Here is an 8,232-nt window from a genome sequence, read left to right as displayed (position 1 = left end):
CATTCAGGTGCCCGATATGTTTTCAGGCGTTTGTGTGAAAAAGCAACATCATCAGGCACTTGTTCAGGCACAGACGCAAGTGAACAGTTCAGCAAGACTTCTTTTAGCTCCTCTTTTCAAAGATGTGACCCTGTGAGTGTGACATGGTTTTTACAATACCCTGACAGTGCTAAATATTCTAGGGAGACTCTGGGGATAACTCTATAAGTGAAGTCACAGCGCTGAATCCTGACTTTGACATTCATACTTCAGGGGGGCTAAGTGTAGCATTGACAGCGAGCATTGACAACTTAGACTTAGACTTGAAAAGTGTAGCATAGACAACATAGACTCGTGTCGTATTCAAATACACTAAGTAGTAAAATTTAAAGCTGAGTGCTTCGTTGAGGTTGCCTTGTAATGGCACGATTGTTCCAGTTTGTAAAATCTCAACAGTTAATGTATGTAGTTACGAAAACAATGTACACTCAGAACCACAAATGCAGACACCTGTATCATGTCGCTGGGAATGTTTTCTCGCTTATAGACTCATCTTCGTAAAATAATTTTCTAGTGCGATACGTGTCTTGTGTACTTTTATTTCTTTTATATTACTTTCTCGTTTACATGTGCTTTTGGCCAAAGAGCACATGAAGGTACTTGTTCACCAAACGTATCTCTGGTTTCCTAATTGAACAAAAGCAATGTTCTCTTTAGGCTAGCACTACGCTTTTTTATTAAAGAGTGAGCCCAGTTCTAAACCAATTAAGTTTAGAGTTATCCTAATCAGAAGCACGCTGTGCCATGTTTGTGTAAGCACTTTTTCTTTGATTCCCATTTTCAGGAACAATTGCACCAGGTAATGTGTGGCCTTGTTAGTTATCGTGCTCTTGTATTGTCTTGCATTGAACTTGATGTCATTTTTTACTTTGCCTTCAATATGAGGTGGAGCTTTATATTGTGATTTCTGTGTTCGATATGAATGTTCTTTCTCATGTTCAATGCACAGCTGCTGGAGTCTTTATTACCTGCAAATAAATCTCTGGATTGAAATCCGTTGGAGGGCTGCTTTTTAAGTTTGCTCTGTTCTTACGAGATCTGAATATCTTTGTGGTATTTGTGTTTTTATAGTTTGTATTTCTAAGTTTAATTATGTTACATTACAGTATTTTTCAATATGAATTCTTCTTCGTTGTCATCAGTTGCTTAAACACAGTGTTGCAACATAATTATGACATCTATAATAAGATGTCTGTCATAACATGCAATGTTGTGGGAATCTACACTCAAGATATAAAATAGGCTCAACTTCATTTGGTTACTGAGGTTATAATTGATATGTCCTTTGGTATTATTGTAGTATAGGCTTAAAAACTATTCTTAACAAGCTGGTCATGATCAAACTGCACGTGATGTCTTCCAGCCTAGAGCTTACTCTTAATCTCATATACTTTCCCTGGCATCTTTGTCTGTAGTGCAATTGCACAAATTTCTGGAGCAACAGCCGATCACAGGTTCACTAGCATTTCGAGTTTCGTCAGACTGTCCTTTATTAATTTCTTTATATTCCCAGAAAGAAAGGGTAAGTCAAAACGCGCTGACGATCCAGAAGCATGCGACATGCTGTCTGTGTGACGCTACTCTAATGCAGTGAAGCCCATCTTGTTTTCAACCGATCATGAGAGCACGTTTTCTATTATTTTTTTTTGCACTGGGAAAAGCAAGACAGCGGGCATTTCCCTGTTAAGTCATTATTACTATCGCTACATTGAAGTGCCTTCTGGCTCTCACGGCTCATCGCTTCGATGGATATGCAGCGAAATCAGGATTTGGAAAAGGGACATGGCACACAAAGCTTTATATGTAGTCAGATTGGTGCTAACCACCCCTTTCATTTATGCATATAAATTTACATTGTGAACAGGGACAGTAAAATTCTCCGCAGTATGCAGTATTTCTAAATAAAGAGTTCAAAATATTGAGGTGTTATTGTAGTTATGTATTGGTGTGATAATAAGTTTCAAGTCGTTGAAGGAGTAATGCAATTTCATCACACTTCTCTTTTGTAAGAAACGGTACAAAATCGCCTCTTATGTTTGCTTTGTGCAGTGGTTGTCCAGGCGTTAGGCAACTAAGGAGGGTGAGAAGACGCACCACAGATTGCGCCATTGCTGTCACTTTTGTGATTATGAAACTGACCACTCATCCCATCTGAAAGTGCACATGAAGGTTCACACTGGCGAGCGGCCATTTAAGTGCCATCTGTGTCCTCAGTACTTCTCACAAAGATCGAATTTGGTAGTTCACCTACTGCCCACAATGGCGAGAAGCCACATAAGTGCCAGCTCTGCCCTCAGAGCTTTTTACAGAAATCCCATTTGATAGACCACCTGTGCACCCACAAAGGCGAGCGACCACATAAATGCCACCTCTGCCCTAACAGCTTTTCGAATAGATCCACTCTGGTAAGTCACTTGCGCACTCGCACGAATGAGCGACCTCACAAGTGCCACCTGGGTTTCCGGAGCTTCTCTCTACGTTTCTCATTGACTGAACATCTGCACGTTCACGCAGGCGCTCGACCGCATAAGTTTCCATTATGTCCCCAGGCTTTTGCGTCGGAAAGCAACCTTAGGAAGCACTTGTTCAAACGCAAATGCAATTGACTTAGTATACATTGATCACCTCACATGCTTTAAAATTATAACAATTCTTGTTTACATTGTGCATTTTTCAGTTGACACAGCTTGCTTCTTGGTGTATAAAATAAAGCTCCTTGAGATTCTAGAATACCCAATTATTGAAACTCTGGCCTTTCTGATCTCACTTTTAATTCTTCACTGTGCTTCTATTGTTTTTCATACACCGGTACTGCTGGCGCTATCACTAGGGTTGTTTGGTACATGTTACCGCAGCCGTAATCTATAGCAACAAACGCTGTACGACAGGCACGACGCTGCGCAGCACAAGTACAGAGATATCGGAAGAAGTAGCAATAGTGCTTGCTGTAGCTCAGACAAACGCAACCGTGATAGTCAGTGACTCTCAAACGGCAGTGAGAATATTTGCCAACGGCCGCATCTCCCCGGAGGCGCTACGTATTCTACAAGGAGGGTGTCGAACAAGCCCCAGAAATACATTACATGGACACCTGCTCACGCCATCGCAGGGGACAGCAACAACGGGGCTGTACATGTTGCAGCTCGAGGGCTCACCGACCGAGCTGCCCTCTCAAGTGCCGCCCCAGCCTCCTCCGGTGATTACGGCGCGGCAGACGAGTGGAAGTGGGAAGACAGAATGACCAGATACAATGGCATTACAAACATTATAGATTACAGAGGGACATATTTCCGCCCCCTCAGCCAAAATTAAAAAGACAGTCTGTCGAATGGCGGCAGTTACAAACTAGGACGTATCCGAATCCTGCACTATCGCACATTATATATCCTGATATATACAAAACAGACAGGTGCAAGCATTGTGACTCCAGAGCCACTCTGGAGCATATGTTATGGGAATGTAGAGGAATTAGTGCTCATAACAAGTATGCGGCCCCTGCTGACAGCCTTTGCGCGAGCGGGGAAGCCGCAACGCTCAGCTCGAAGACCAAATGTGGGCCGTCTAGCGAGCCGAGGAAGCCGCCAGGATTCAAGGACTCCTGGCCGTAACATAGGCGGCGCCAATCGCCCACCCCATCTACTCGCCGGACTCTCAAAGTTCTTTCCTCCTCCTCCTTTTTCTCCTCCTCCTTTTTCTCCTCCTTGAGTGAAAGCTCCCGCAATGCTTTGCCAGCAGAAGTGAAGCGACCTTTTGCCACTGCCAAGATGGCGGAAACATGCTCTTCTCTGATAGTGCCCACTTAAAGATCAAGTGGCTTTGATATTATGTAAATGCTACGTTAGTTCTAAATTAAAAAAAAATAGTTGTTCCTGACGAAATAACACGCAGAAACAAGTATGGGTGACTGAATATTCAAAAGAACTTTGCCTCCAATTAGTGGCTCACTAAGGAAAACTACTATAGCTTTAAGACGCACTTGGAGCACTATGTGACCCAAAGAAGTTCTCTCATTAAACTCGTTGGGCGTGCGAGAGAAACGCTTCGTTTTTAATTGCTGAACAGTGATGCTTTATCATGCCCCTAGTAAGATGGCCGTCATGTTGCCAGAGGAACGGCTTCACTTCTGTGCAATCATTTCCACTGCAGCATTTTTTTTTTATCCACCTTGGGGAAAAATCCCCCTCATCGTTTTATTCTTCACCAACCGCGGCACTCCCTATTTGAAAAGAGTGTTTCAGCGTCTCTTAAGCTTGAGCACACGTGGATCTATAGCGCTGCTTTCCTACGGGGTGCTATAGTTATGTCATTTAGGTGGGCGTTTCGAGCTGACGCAAAATCGTTTTGAATTAACGTCGCCTGCAATCTTTATGCGATGCCTTAGAGCATTTACGATAAAATTCTGGCATTACCAGATGCAAAACTACAAATTAGTGTAAAAAGCTCGCAAACAAAACTTTTAATGTCTGGGGTACTTCAAGGGGGCCCTGAAACACTCTTTCGAGTTACCATGAAATTAATTCACTAGAAAAGCGTATCGTACGTCTCATAAATTCAACGTCACAAAAACATTAAGGATCCGTCCCGTACGAGCGAAGTTACAAAGATTTGTCACACGCTGCAATCACACTCTCTTCTCTCGTCCCAACGAAAGCGCTCTGACCAAAGCAGGGATAGAGTTACTGTATATGTAAAGGTAGCATATACAGCAACTCTAAGCAGGGAGGAATGGATGGATGGATGGATGGATGGATGAAAAACTTTTATTGGGGTCCTGAAGGATTCCACCCCCGTTTCATAGGGGTAGGATCGCGGGCCGCTCCCACGTTGGGACGGGGAGGCCCAGCCTCACCGCCGCATCGTGGGCCTTCTGGACAGCCTTCAGTTGTATGAGAACCGGACTCGTGAGCATTAAATGAAAGGAGTTCTCAGATAATTCTTCATTTTTTCTTTGTAAAGAGGGGCACCACGGAAAGGGAAAACAAAAAACGCCACCCGGACCTCTTGATCTTGAGCACTTATTTTTTTCTCGAATACGCGGTTTTTTTCTGTACGATTGTGCGCGCGCGCAAGCACAAGTTACGGCCCTTCGCGGCGATCTCTGTAACAACCAAGTGCGCCATGTTCAAATGAACCAATGGCTAATAGATGGGTCATCTACGCGTGATTTTTGGGCGTTTTCCGTCATTTGTCAAGGAAATAGAAATTAATTTTTAGCTGACTTTGAGAATTCATTGTGAATTCCAGGCTGCATGCTGCATTATAACATTTCGCTCGCGTGTTCTCGGGAGTCTGTACTACCGATCGGCAGCGTTATCTGACCATGCTCAAAAAGTGTTGCACAGCCCCTTTAAGTGTAGAAGATTATCCTGATTTACTAGTATACTACAAAAAAATGGTACACCGTGCCGACCATGCCCCATAGGCAATCGCTGCTATATAGCTGACTTGAACCAGCACTGTGGTTCAAGTGCGAAGCTTGGTGCGCTCGGCTTTCATATCCTGATGTATCGTGCTGCAGCTGTTGCATCTGTGCCATTCACTCGTGACAAACAGGGGAGCGTTACTGTAAAATAAGTGGTAATATGTTACATGCATGTCTCAGAAAAACCATATAAATTTATTAAATATACATAGAAAACAGGCGTCTAAAATTTGTTCTACGCATGCTGTTTGCAATGATCCTGCCCGATATAATCCGATGTCATTACATTTCGTTAAAGTGAATTACCTTAGCCACACAAAAAAAAACTTTGGGCAGTAAGGTGAAAGCAATCTGTTTACTGGGTGAGTATACTCTTGAAACTGAAGAATTAATTGTTAATTTCACCATATATGGGCTTATTAACAGATGAGCAAATATTGCAAATGAGTTCTGTGGAACCCGCAAGGTGGCCGAAGGGTTACGAAAGGGAAAGAAGACAACCACACGTTTGTTAAAAAGAATGGCCTCTTAGTTGCCAAAAAGTTCGTCATGGTTCGGGGTTCGTCAACTAAGAGGCTTAAGCTTTCTTTCCGAGAAATTTGTACCGGGATTTTTTTTTTCATGTGCCTTCGTGCTGGCGGTTGTCTCCTTTCCCTTCCTATAGCCACTGTATATGCTACCTTTAGGTAGTATATTGTCACTACGACAACGCCTGCAAACACCTCCTGTCCTGGCGCACTTCGACCATGACGCCCCTACAGTACTTCACACTGACGCCAGCAATGTAGGTCTAGGTGCCGTTCTGGTGCAGTGGCAAGACGGCTGTGAAAGAGTGATATCCTACGCCAGCAGTATTCTCTCTCGCACGGAGGAGAACTACTCGACCACCGAGAAGGAGTGTCTCGCCGTGGTGTGGGCAGTCGTCAAGTTTCGTCCGTATTTGTACGGCCGCTCCTTCAAGGTTGTTAGCCACCATCACCCTTAGTGCTGGCTCACCAACCTTAAAGATCCATCTGGTCGTTTGGCGCGCTGGAGCCTAAGGCTTCAAGAGTTTGACATGACCGTCGTCTATAAATCTGGGAAGAGGCACATCGACGCCGACTGTCTCTCATGGTCGTCAGTGGACACTGTCGCTCCTGATGATGAAAACATCGACGCGGAATTCTTGGGAGTTGTCAACACGGCCACTATTGCACGAGTGCAGCGCAGTGACCCTGAGCTGTTACCACTCATTGAATATTTTGAAGGACGACGTAAAGACGTGCCGCGGTTATTTGCTGGAGGACTGCCATCTTTTTGCTTGCGAAACGATGTTCTCTATAAGAAAATCTTCTCATCGACCGGTAACCCGCACTTGCTGATCGTGCCTGCCTCTCTTCGAAAAGAAATTATGGAAGCGTGCCATAATGAAGCAACTTCTGGTCATCTAGGCTACACCCGAACATTGTGCCGACTACGATGCAAGTACTACTGGCCAAAGTTACCTGCTGCTGTTAACCATCACGTGCGAACTTGCATCGACTGCCAAAGACGCAAAGCGCCTCCCAGCAAGCCAGCCGGTCTTTTACATCCAGTCGAAGCACCAGAAAAGCCGTTCACCCAGATTGGAATGGATTTCCTGGGTCCATTTCCAACTTTCACAACAGGGAACAGATGGATTATTGTGGTCACTGATTACCTGTCTCGTTATGCGGAGACTAAAGCTATGCAGCGCGGCACAGCAACAGAAGCCGCTCAATTTTTCAACGAAAAGATCGTCCTTCGGCATGGCGCTCCGACAACAGTGATCACAGACAGAGGACCTGCCTTCACCGCAGAGCTATTGGAGTCGGTTCTCAGACTCAGCGGTACAGCTCACCGGAGAACAACTGCATACCATCCGCAGACAAACGGATTGACGGAATGCCTCAATAGGACCCTCATAGAAATGATCAGCATGTACGTTGACGCGGAACATCAAAACTGTGATCAGATATTGCCGTACGTGACCTTTGCTCATAACACCGCTCGACAAGAAACCACTGGAATGACACCGTTCAGTCTGATCTATGGTCGCAAAGTCACGACAACATTGGACGCCATGTTGCCGCATGAGTGTGACGACATCCATGTAGACGCCGAAGAATTCACTCAGCGTGCCGAAGAAGCCAGACAGCTCGCGCGCGTGCGCATCTGTCATCAGCATAATCAAGATGCACAACGCTACGACACCCGTCACCAGTTTATTAGCCACACGCCAGGCGACAAAGTGTGGGTCTGGATTCCGATACGTCGACGTGGACTGTCTGAGAAACTGCTAAGACGGTACTTTGGTCCATACAGCGTCACGCGACGCTTGAACGACGTGAACTACGGAGTTGTTCCCAACACTGATTGTAGTTCTAAGCGCCAAAAGCATTTGGCCGAAGTCGTGCACGTCGTGCGTATGAAACCGTAAAATATCGAGTTAATTAAGCTCCTGGTTGCCATTTTCGTACGACCACTTCATACGCCTGGTAGAGCACCTAAGTTGCGCATCGGGATGATGCTTCTTTCGGAGGGAGGCAAATGTCACGTGGCTGCTCAAGAAAGACGATAGCAGTTGTGCATGTGCCACGAAGGACTACGAAATGGACGAAAAAGAAGAACTCGCTTACGCGTTCTAATTAAAAAGATCGACCTGCTTCTGGTGTCTCAATCTCTGCGGCAAGACCTCTGTTTTGACATCGTGACAATATACAGCAGGAACTGAGTGCGTAAATGCCCCGTCCGTCAACCTGTTGGACCAAGCA

General features: G+C 45.1%; 1 pseudogene; it reads left to right on the top strand.

Moving 5' to 3' along the window:
- LOC119165681 (uncharacterized) overlaps positions 1-8,232 on the top strand; it is a 108,271-nt pseudogene that overhangs the window by 35,683 nt on the left and 64,356 nt on the right.

This window comes from Rhipicephalus microplus, chromosome 8, assembly GCF_043290135.1.
Source record: "Rhipicephalus microplus isolate Deutch F79 chromosome 8, USDA_Rmic, whole genome shotgun sequence".
In the NCBI taxonomy this organism is placed as follows: domain Eukaryota; kingdom Metazoa; phylum Arthropoda; class Arachnida; order Ixodida; family Ixodidae; genus Rhipicephalus; species Rhipicephalus microplus.
This window is presented reverse-complemented; position numbering and strand designations above follow the sequence as displayed.